The sequence below is a fragment of the Vulpes vulpes genome, chromosome 6 (genome assembly GCF_048418805.1).
Source record: "Vulpes vulpes isolate BD-2025 chromosome 6, VulVul3, whole genome shotgun sequence".
NCBI lineage: Eukaryota > Metazoa > Chordata > Mammalia > Carnivora > Canidae > Vulpes > Vulpes vulpes.
This window is the reverse complement of record NC_132785.1, coordinates 105,504,802-105,517,423: the sequence shown is the minus strand read 5'-3', so window position 1 is coordinate 105,517,423 and position 12,622 is coordinate 105,504,802. Positions and strand designations below refer to the sequence as shown.

At 36.6% G+C, this 12,622-nt stretch overlaps 1 protein-coding gene across 42 annotated transcripts in view; it reads right to left on the bottom strand.

Annotated features, from left to right (window-relative positions):
* Positions 1 to 12,622, bottom strand: part of SIPA1L1 (signal induced proliferation associated 1 like 1) — a 371,521-nt gene that overhangs the window by 234,602 nt on the left and 124,297 nt on the right. The window lies entirely within an intron of this gene.

Below are 12,622 nucleotides of genomic sequence, written 5' to 3'. Positions count from 1 at the left end.
TACCTATTTGGTGGCAGAGTCGACCCTTTCAAACCTAATGTCCATTGCCCGCTCCTTCTTCTTTAGTCATAGAAATCTGACTTTATTTAGGCTGGCAATGTGCCCACTTAAACACCACAGTTGAGCCTCCCTTGAAGACAGTGTTTCCAAGGAGTTTCAAGAAGCCAGTGGGTGGAGAGTCCAGAAAGTTCCTTTTGCCACTTTTCTTTTCCTCTTCTCCTGCAGACAGCTTGGCTAGAGCTCCAACAGTGTCCGGTGGTTTTATGGATGATGGCCTTATGCTGCTTGGGATGCTAAAAGCCGGAACAGCCTGAGTCCCTCCCCAGTGACTTGGTTGAACCACCAACTCATTGACGGTTTCCCTACCGATATTTTACATGAGAAATCAACCCTGCTGAATCAGATCCATGTTCCTACTAGTCAAATACAACTCTCATTGCAGATGCTAGAAAATAGTTAAGGTATATATGGTAAGATTTGGCAAAAAAGCAGTTTCATAAAGTTTTACAGTACTAAAACATATTATTTCATGATTCCCTGCCTTTTTGTCATCTAAATCACACATCCACATCATTACTGAACAACCTTTTAAATTATAATAAATCTTTTCAATTGTTTCCCTTAAACACAGAAGACATCTCATTCTTGAAACACCGGACCCACTCTGAGAGCTGAACTGCGGAGTGAGTGGGGGCCAGGAGAACATGATGTGATACAAACATCAGCTTTCTTTATGGGTAAAATGGGACACTGAAATGTACATAATGTCCAGGTTCAAACCTCAGGTTGAATCTTGATTCTAATTCTACTAACTGTAGGTAAAACCTTGGGCAGGCTAATTTACACCCCCCCCCCCCAATCTCCTACAACTATAAACTGAATATAATGTTATCAGTCCCCTCCCAACATTGTTGGAAAAATCAGTCCTATGTATGTGTTAGGCATTATGTAGCTATTAATATGATGTTAATTATTAAAAAGTTTTATTTATTTGGTTGTCAGAGGTGAACGATTTTTTTTTTTTTTTTAAGATAAAATTTTTTTAAAAAACTAACTAGGGCAGCCTGGGTGGCTCAGCGGTTTCGCACCACTTTTGGCCCAGGGTGGGATCCTGGAAACCCGGGATCATGTCCCTGCATGCAGCCTGCTTCTCCTTCTGCCTGTGTCTCGGCCTCTCTCTCCCTCTCTCTGTCTCTCATGAATAAATAAATAAAAACTTAAAAAAAAAAAAAAGCTAACTAAAAGCGTCAAGTAAAATAAAAAATAAAATGAGAACTAGAATAACTTCTGAGTAAGAGTCCTCTCATCTCCTTCCTGAAACATTCTAGGGCTGGGAACTCAGGAGCTGGAAAGGCAACTCTATCACTCCTGCAATGCTGCATTAAGACTCCCTGAGTCAGTTTCTGTATCAGGTTTCAGGGAGCAGGTAGTTAAGACACGGCCCCCTGCTCTCAAGGAATTCCCAGCATCCTCACATCAACAGACAAATACAATATAGTGAGAGGCAACAAGACAGGCATATACAGAGTGCACAGTAGCGAGGCATACCACCCAACAGAGGGGCATCAGAAGGAAGGAACTCCTTGAAGAAAACCTTTCAGAACAAGGAAAGTAAAAGAGGAAGCACTGAGTGAGAACAGCACAAGCACCCTGAGGAGAGAGACTGCCAAGTACGCCAAAAGTACAAAGTTCAAAGCAGGGCTGGCAGATGATGAGGTTACCCAGGTTTCCATCAGAGATCTGGAAGGACACATAAATAACCCCAGACTTTCTCAGTATAGAGGGAGACATGGAAATGTTTTAAGCAGGAGAAGGACATGGTTAGACATGCTTTTTTGCACAGAAATTATGGTGGCAATGTGGGAAATGAACAGGGTGCAGAGGCAGAAAAGGATAGTAAACTAGTATCCAGGTGAGCAAGAATAAGGCTACAGAGTTAAAATTTGCATTTTAAGTTCATCTAAGTTATTATAAGCTTTTTCTAAGGAATCAGAATTAAGCTGGGTCTTCCTTAGTTTCTGTAGACATTCTGCATATATGTAATGTCCCAATAATACCAATAGCTCCAGAAGAACAGAATAAAGTGGTATGGTTTTAAATGGTCACTAAGCATAGTACCATGTGAACAAAGGATGAATTTGGAGATATCTTCATAGCAAGAAATGCACACCTTCACATAAGAGGATCCCCCTGAACACATTTCTCACTAACAGTTTCACACTCAAATGCCTCTACTTATGACCAATTATTATGAACAGAAATAAAAACAAAATCTCAAACACTTGTCATTTGTCTATGTAATGTGGATAAACTACCGACTAAGCAAGTGTTTAAGAGTTAGGCAAAGAATAAAATTTTGATAGTCCTCAAATTTTGACCTTTTACCCCCTAGGACCTTTGACCTAAGACTTTTCCCCCAATGATTTTTAGTATGTCCTTGGCTTAGAACTATGAAGTCACTTACTAAAAAGAGAGGAAAACAGCTCTGTAGGTATCAAGAAGAAATCTTCTCTATACTTAGCTATCGGCCCGAATTGTTCATAGAAAGGAAGAATACCACACAAGTTGTCTGGCTGACTCGGAGTTGGCTGCTGTCTGTGGATTCACAAAGAAAAATGTGATAAACATGAACCTCCAGGCACGAAGATCCATCTGGACAGGATGTTAACACCATTCCTCAATTCCTTAAGGGTCTTATTCTCTCTTAGAAGTATAAAATCAACCAACTGGTTTAAGAGCACTTTACTTCATTTGGGTAAGAAGGAAGTCAGAGAGGAGTCATCTCTTTTGAAAACAAATAAGGACTCATTTCCTACTATCACTTGGGATGCTTAAAAGATTAAGTGTATTAGGACCCTAAATTATTCATACGAAAAAGTGCCAAGTTCTTATTTCCATGAATCTCAACCCATCCAACTCTTCCTTTAGATGCAGTCCTCTGGCATCAGGTTAAGAAAGCGCACTGTGGTAGAGTTCTACTGAGCGAGGTGGACTCAGGAAGAGGGTGATGATAAAAAGTGGTGACTTACACCAAGCTGACATGCGGAAAACTGGCAGAGGAAATGTTCTGATGACAGGATGAATCATAAAATTGAGACTGTTCCCATTCTTTCTTTGGTTTAAGCTAAATAATCACTAAACCCAGCACATGATTTTTGAAGCTCCTATGTACCTAGTCGAAGTATTCTTTACTTTTATAAAATGTACGGTTAATTTTCAGAATTTAATTTGGACTTCTCAATCCCTTTCTTCTGAGAATCTTCCCCATACAACTGAGTAATCATACGGTTAAAATGTTAGAAGTAAAGCTTTAGAGACAGACCACATGAATGCAATCTTAGCACTTACCGCCCCCACCCCCACCCCCCTACCCCATGCCTATTCCCCCTCTTGTCAATCAGGACCAGTCTCACGAGGTTCTTGTGAGGATGACACGGGATAACAATGGAGGGTGCTCAGCACAGGGTCTGCTACGAAGTTCCAGAAATGATCCCAATTGTTAATAATCTTAAATAGGAAAAGCATGGCAACACTAGGAGAGCGAATGGAATAGTCCTCAAAAACTCCATCATTTTGTGTAAAATAGACGCCAAAAACATAAAAACACCAGTAATAACAACCACTGTACTGTTTCTATAAAGAGATATCATAAGATTATACCACTATCTTCCCTCTTCATATATTACTGTCACTTTCTATAATTTTAATGCCAAAAGAAGTTAATTCTTTATTACCTTAAATTTGGCCTTTCTAATTGTCTACTCCTATAACCTGCTGTCATCCCATTAACAGGCCTCCTAAGGTTGATTTCAAGAGATTTATGATCACCTACAGTTGATTCCTCCCCCACTAATTTTTAATGGATTTCTACTGATAAATAATTACTTAAATTAGCTAATTTCTAGACCATGTAGTTGTTTCCACTAGGAGTCCACTGAGCTATATTTGCTTTTTACCAGCTGTCTGGATAATTATATTTAGTCTAGATTTTTTTAAGTCAGAAGAGAATGAATATGTTAATAATTAGCCACTCTTTTTTGGACTTCTCTTAGTCCTCTATAATTCCTCTCAAAGCTTAAACAAGGAGTTCAGAATGAAGATGTGTCAACTCACATCTCAGCGGCAGCTCAATACTGGATATTGAGGATATAAAGTCAGACAATTCTTGATGTCACAAAAGATAAAAATTACAACACAAACAGATTAGCGAAGAGCTACTGGCTTCCCACGTATTAGTGTGCCTAAAATCAAATAGTACTAAAAGTAAATTTGCATACAGCACTAAAATGTTTGTGTTCAACTGTTCATTTTTAGTAGGGAGGAAAAGCAAGAGAAAAATCCCACTGTAACCTCAACACAGGATTTCCACAAAACTGAAAGGTTTCCACTCTGTGATCCTATTTACAAATACAAATAATTCAATTCAGCCAAGATACTATGATTTAAAAAAAATAAAGATCTGTGAGAAACAAGCGTCCACAGAATACCTGTTATTTTAAGATTTACATAATCTGCCTAAAACAGTACTCCAACTTTTGTGTTTACAACATGGCAGCACTGGTTCCAGGTAAGATGTAGGAAGCACACTCCATCCAGCATCTCTACCGCAGGCAGCTATAACACTTGGACAGAGTATCTGAAACAGCTGTTTGAGAGCTGGCTCTGGAAAGTAAATGACCACAGCAGGCTGATAGGGGGGAGAAGAGTAAAACTCAAAGTAATACCAAACTAGTGATGAATTTCCCCCATTTTTTTTCCTCCAAAATCTCCCACCTTGGAATCCCACCCTGGAATCACCTGAAAGTGAGCACCAGGATGTAGAAAGAGGGAGAAAATCCTGAAATACTCCAAGTTCTAGCTTAAGAAGCAGGAGAAAGGGTTCCTAACACTTTGTAAAATGGGGGAAATTCCTCAATTTTCTTCTTTTTTATTTCTCTATGGTCTAGCTTCCCAGTCCAAGGTAATCACAAGGGAGTAGTAGACAGAGGGAAACAGTCATTTAAACCTCAAGGGAAAGGATCCTTTTTTCCTCACTGAACGGAGGAGCTACACTCTCATGGTCTAAGTCTACTGCTTTTTCACTGTCTTCTTGCCCCTTGGTCCAGAATGTAGACAGTCACAGGAAACACACTGCTCCATTCTGAAGCCCCATCTTTGCATCAGAGAAATAAGAAGCACTGGAGAAACTGACCCACACAAATACAGCCAACTGACTTGGGGACAAGATATAAAGGCAACTGAATGGAGAAAAGACTGTCTTTTCAACAACCACTGTTGAAACAATTAGACATCCAACCTTGACCTAAATCTCAGATCTTATATAACTATAAATTCAAAATAGATCATATGGATCTAAGCACAAAATGTAAAACTATAAACCTTTTAGAACAAAATAAAGGAAAATCTTTAGGATATGGAGTTAAACAAAGGATTCATGGACATCACCCCCAAAGCATGAGTCATTAAGAAGACAATAGATAAACCACAGTTTCAAATTTAAAAACTCTTGCTCAGAGAAAATCACTGCTAAGAAAATGAAAAAATAGGTACAGTCTAGGAAAAATATTTGCAAATCACACAGGCAACAAAGAATTTTTATCCAGAATATGCTTCCAAAAAAATGAAAACTAAGCCAAGAAAAGAAACTCAAGTAAAAATAGGCAGAAGACTTGAACACAAATAGTAAAATAGAGAATTAAAAAACAGAAAAAATTAATGAAACTAAGAGCTGGTTCTTTGAAAAGATAAATAAAAAACTGATAAACCTTTAGCCAGACTCATTAAAAAAAAAGGGGGGGGGGGGGAGCAAGGTAGAAAGGACTCATTCAAATAAAATCAGAAACAAAAGAAAAATTACAACAAACACCACAGAAATACAAAGGATTATAAGAAACTACTATAAAAAGTTATACACTAACAATTTAGACAATCTAGAAGAAATGGATAAATTACTAAAATAAATAAAAAAATCAAAAAAACTTCTGAGATTGAAACAAGAAATAGAAAATCCAAACAGACTGATTACTAGTAATGAAATTGAATCAGTTATCAAAAAAACTCCCAACTAACAGAAGTTCAGGACCAGGTGGATTCACAGGTGAATTCTACAAAACATTTAAACAATATTAATAATATTCCCAAAAACAGAAGAGGAAAGAATTTTTCCACATTCATTCTAAGAGGTCGGCATTACCCTGATACTAAAACCAGACAAAGATATTACAAAAAAATAAAATTACAAACCAGTAACTGATGAACATAGATGCAAAAATCCTCAACAAGTATTAGCAAAACCAAACTCCACAATATGTTAAAAGGATCTTTCACCACAATCAAGTAAGATTTATCTCAGCAACGCACAGATGATTCAATATCTGCAAATCAATCAACATGACACGACACAAAATGAAGGATAAAAATCACATAATCGTCTCAATAGAGAAAAAGCATTTCGCAAAATTCAACACCATTCAGGATAAAAGTCTCAACAAACTGGGTTTAGAGGGAACATACCGCAATGTAATAAAGGCTATATATAACAAACACACAACTAACATCATACTCAACGTGAAAAGCTGAAACCTTTTCCTTGAAGGTCAGGAATAAGAAAAGGATATCCACTTTTGCTTCTTTTATTCAACACAATACTGAAAGTCCCAGCCGCAGCAATCAGACAAGAAAAAGAAATAAAAAGCATTCAAACTGGTATGGAAGAAGTAAAATTTTCATTATTTGCAGATCACAAGATACTACATACAGAAAACCCTAAAGACTCCACCAAAAAACTATTAGAATAAATGAATCCAGTAAAGTTGAAGGATACAAAATTAATATGCAGAAATGTGTTGTGTTTCTATATACTAATAAAAGACTAGCAGAAAGATAAATTAAGAAAATAATTCCATTTATAATTGCACCAAAAAATAAAATATTTTGGAAAAAATGTAACCAAGGAAGTGAAAGACCTATAGTCTGAAAACTCTAAGACAATGATAAAAGAAATTAAAAACAACACAAATAAAAGAGAAGATAAATATACTATGCTCATGGATTGAAGAATATTGTTAAAATTTCAATAGTACCCAAAATAATCTACAGATTCAATTAAATCCTTATCAAAATACTAACAGTAGGGATCCCTGGGTGGCGCAGCGGTTTGGCGCCTGCCTTTGGCCCAGGGCGCGATCCTGGAGACCCGGGATCGAATCCCACGTCGGGCTCCTGGTGCATGGAGCCTGCTTCTCCCTCTGCCTGTGTCTCTGCCTCTCTCTCTCACTGTGTGCCCATCATAAATAAATAAAAAATTAAAAAAAAAATACTAACAGTATTTCTCACAGAACTAGAATAAATAATCCTAATATTCTTTGGAACCAGAAAAGACCCCCCAATAGCCAAACCAATCTTGAGTAAGAACAAAGCTGGTGTATTTACAATCCCAGATTTCAAATTATACTACACAGCTATAATCAGAACAGTATAGTACTGGCACAAAAATAGATACATGGATCAATGAAACAGAATAGAAACTCCAGAAATAAACCTAAACTTATGTGGCCAATTAATCTACAACAAAAGAGGCAAGAATATACAACAGGGAAAAGACAATCTCTTCAATAAATGGTGTTGAGAACACTGGACTGCTACATGCAAAAGAATAAAATTGGACCACTTTCTTACACCATACACAAAAATAAACTCAAAATGGATGAAAGACCTAAATGTGAAATCCTAAAAGAAAATATAGGCAATAAACTCTTTAACATCGGCCTTAGCAATATTTTCCTGGAACTATGTCTTCCATTAACAGAAACAAAAGCAAAAATGAACAACTGGGACTACATCAAACTAAAAGGCTTTTTTACACAGCAAAGGAAACAATCAACAGAATGAAAAAAAAATACTAAACAGGAGATTTTTGTAACTGTTATATCTGACAAAAAGTTTAATATTCAAAATATAAATGTATTTTAAAAAAAACTCTGTAACTCAACATTGAAATGTAAGCAATCCAATTAACAAATGGGCAGAGGACTTGAATAGATACTTTTCCAAAGAAGACACAGATGACCAACAGACACATGAAAAATTGCTCAACATCACTAATCATCAGGAAAACGCAAATCAAAATCACAACTAGTAAGCACCTCACACCAGTCAGAACTGCTAGTATCAAGAAGACAAGAAATAATAAGTATTGATATGGATGTGGAGAAAAGGGAACTCTTACTCATTGTTGGTAGGAATGTAAATTCATGCAGCCACTATAAAGATAAGTAAAGAAGTTTCTCAAAAAAGTAAAAATAGAAATACAATATGATCCAGTAATTCTACTTCTGGGTATTAACCCAAAGAAAACAAAAACACTAATTCAAAAAGATATATGCACCGCTATGATTATTGTGGCCTTATTCACAATGGCTAAAATACAGAAAAAAACAAAAGTCCACTGATAAATGAATAAAGAAAATGTAGTATACACACATGATGAAATATTTCTCAGTCATAAAAAGGAAAGAAATCTTGCCATTCATGACAACACAGATGGCCCTAGAGGGTAAAATAAGTCAAAAGGTGAAATAAGTCAAAGAAAGACAGATATCATATGATCTCATTCAGAATTTGTGTCTAAAAACAAACAACAACAAAAACAGAAAAAGACTCATAAATACAGAGAACAAACTAGTGGTTGCCAGACAGAAGCATGGTGGAGGGATGGACCAACAGATGAAGAGGATTAAGAGGAACAAACTTCCAGTTACAAAATAAGTAAGTCACAGGAATGAAAAGAACAGCAAAGGGTATATAGTCAATAATATTATAATAACTTTGTAGAGTGACAGATGGTTACTACATTTATCAAGGCATCTCATAAAGTAGGTAATTGTTTAATCCCTATGTTTATACCTAAAACTAATAATAGTTTATGTCAACTTAAAAATTTAAAAAAAAAAAGACTTGAACAGACACTTCTCCAGAAAGGGTATACAAATGGCTGTAGGTAAGCACACTAAAAAAATGTTCAACATCATTAGCCATTAGGGAAATGCAGATTAAAACCACAATGAAATACCACTTCATACCTATTAGAGTGACTAAAACAAAAAAATACTGGCAATATCAAGTGCTGACAAGGATGTCAAGCACTTGAAGCTCTCATACATTGCTTGTAGGAATGCAAATTGATAGACTGATATTTAACTCTAGAAAGTGATTTGATATTTCCTTAAAAAGTTGAATGTACACCTATCACATAATCTAGCCATTCCACTCCCAAGTATTTACTCAAGAGTACAGAAAGCATATGTTCATGTAAAGACCTACACACAAAGGTTCATAGTTAGCTTTACTTGTAATACCAATTAGAACACCACAAATATTCTTCAATGGGTTAATGGACAAACACAGTAATACTTCCACACAATGGAATCCTATTGTGTGGGATTCAAAGGAACATGCTATCGATAACCACAACTGGAATGACACTGAATGAAAAGGCATTACACTGAATGAAAGAAACCCACTTCAAAAAATAACACACTACATGCTTCCATTTAAATATCTTTACAAAGACCAAACTATAGAGATGGAGAACAGACCAGTGGTTGCCAGGATTTAGGGGGTGGGAAAGAATGTAGCATAAGGACACTTTCTGAGGGGATGAAACAGTTGTATGTTGGGTACACAAATCTACACATGTATTAAAACTCACAGAACTGTACAGCAAAAAAAAAAAAAAAAAAAAGAAAAGCAATTTTAATCCATGTTAATCTTTAACCAACACAAAGATACCTCGAATTTACAGTAACATCTTGCATAATTAAATTGTGTAATTAATTGTACTGAATAGTGCCATAGAAATGGGTTTTAAAGACAACGGAACACACAGTCTTCAGTATTATTTAAACCCTAATTTATTTATAAAACATTTTAAAAGACGCCACAAAACTGTTTCTTCCCAAAGTTAACTGATCAATCACACACACACACACACACACAAATATATATATATATATATATGTGTGTGTATATATATATATATAGACTGTTCAATAGAAGAAAGTCAATATCCGACAGAGCCGACAGTTCTAGTCATATAGGCATCTGGCTTTTAAGATGCTGACGTTACCAAGCAGATGAATCATCAGGGCACCAGATGCATGATCTTGAAGCCATTCACAGCATGTCGACTACTGCCCGGTCTCATCTCCAGGCCCACAAACCTCCAATTCCTCAACAGGAAGCAGTCAATGAACATACAGATTGTGTTAACGCTCGAGGAGTACGACACAAAAGGAAGAGGTCAAGGAAACCAGTCTCACTGAGAACGCCTGCGTGTTATCATGACCACCACAAAAGGTGGGTGCCTCCACAATGTGCCCGAGTCTGTCCCTAATTCTACATACCTGTTAGAACTGCTGCTCTACCCAACAGAGTGAGCGAAAGGGAGGAAGAGCTCTCAATCGCCAATGATCCAACCCAGGGCTAAGATACTATGATAAAATCATATTTAAAGACACATCTCTGCACTATTTCTGTCAAAATAGATTAGTCTTCCATTTCCTCAAAGCATTTTTTTATGGAGTCATTTTTGCCTATTTCAAAAAAATAAAATAATAATCATTAAAAGAGTAATGCAAATGTTGCCCCATCCCACGTTCAAAGATATTCCTTTCTTTTTCAAGTATGCCCTACGTGATTCAGCGCTGGCCATGCAATGGTGTAAGGTAATCAAAACTGTGTTACTTTAAAAAGTATTCTTGAGATAGGATTTTTATTTTAATGATGAAGCTACAGATAGTTTCTCTTCCTTTCTATTGTTCTCTGCTTTTCAAAGGTTCCCTCTACTGAAACATCAAAATAGTGGAGTTCCCTTTCTTCTCCTCCCAACGTAATTTGCCATAAATTATGGCTTACAACCATTACGTTTTTATTATAAACACTTCTGAGTTTGATCTAATATCCTACTATCATCATCAAAGGGGGCAGGAATAACATACATTAAACTTTCAGATTTTAGTGAAACCTGAAACCTAAAACCAACAATGCTCTCACCAATTACTACAAAAATAATTCAAATACAAACATAAGGAGAGACTGAGTATTTTTAAATGGGAGAGACTCTTCCTTGATCTGTTTAACTTGTTTGAGAACAGTACAGAGTAACATATGAACATTTAATAAGCCTACTCTGATTATAATATTTCAAGCCTGAGGTACGTATTATGTTATTTTTTAGAAAGTGCTAACTTCTTAGGGTTCTTTATGTACTGAAAAAATAATAAGCTAACCTATAAAGGACTGAACCTTGACTCACATACAGTGAATGCTGCTTTCTATTCAACATTAGAAGTAGAATGTGATGCCAAGTGAGCCATCATGGCCATGCTCTCCTTTCTGCTGCCTAAGATGCTATGATTTCTATTAGTCTAAGCCAGCAAAGATACTCTGCATTCAAAAGAAAATCAATACACAGAACTTCACGCACACACAAAATTTTTTTTAAAGAAAACTCATTCATTTTACATGATTTAGAGCCTGAAGTTAGAGATTTTTTTTTTCAGGCTGGAATATATTAGCAATGCCTCCTAGCAAAAATGCAAGTTAGAAAATCAGGACTAAGAACGTAACTGTAAACAGCCAAATGTAGAAAGGAAAAACCAGATGCCATTTTGTGATGCTACTAAGTCAGGGGAGAAATTTCAATGGCTCCTAGGTATCTATAGCGTCAACAGCTCTAAGTGCGGGGCAGAGGAGTCCTAACCTAAGCAGTATTAGGATTGGATGAGATACTCCACAAATCTCCTACAACTAAAAAATTCTCAGTCTATAATTTTAGCATAAGAATGAGACCTTTTTAGACTTTGAGACCTTTTTTAGACTGTGAGCTCCTGAAAGGCTTTGTCTTCTTCATCCATGCCAGCACGGTGCCGGTACCTCAGAGATACTCAGTAAATGCTTGCAGAACAGAAAGAATGTAAAAAGAAACCGTCCTAATGAAAAGGGCCATAACCCCCAGTAGGTGTTACCCACTGTTCCCCTGGAAGCACTCCCAGGACTTCTGGTAGTGACCGTCAGCAACACCTCCTCCACTTTGGAAGGGTTTTTAACATCATCCCACAAAGGAGAACAGAATTTTCTTAAACAAAATTCACTCTTCAGCTAATTTCATAGTTGATAATAGCTTGTACAGAGAATCTCAGCACTGCCAATTTTTCACAGCTCATTTGTGTTAGCATCATCAACATTACCTTCAACCTAGGGTTCTTTGTAGAAATCTTTTTGAGCCAGGTGTCAATTTTATAACTGCTGTTTTAATTAAAACTGATTAACATAACCCATAAGCCTATTGAACAAATATAGCAAGTCACAATAGGCTGACAGCAAACAAGAGAGGAAGGCTGCCCCTCTGCACCCTCTGCATCGTGCAAGTCCCACACAAGCCAGCTCCAGGAGAGCTGTGCTCCAAACAAGACACCATCTGCCACAGGACCCACACAAGGGTCCCAGCTTCAATCCCCATGTTGAATGTTAGTAAATTTTAGTTTATTTCTTAGAACAACTTAGTAATAGCTCTACTATTTTTTTCCTGCTGTCTAACATATGTACCCATCCTGGAAAACAT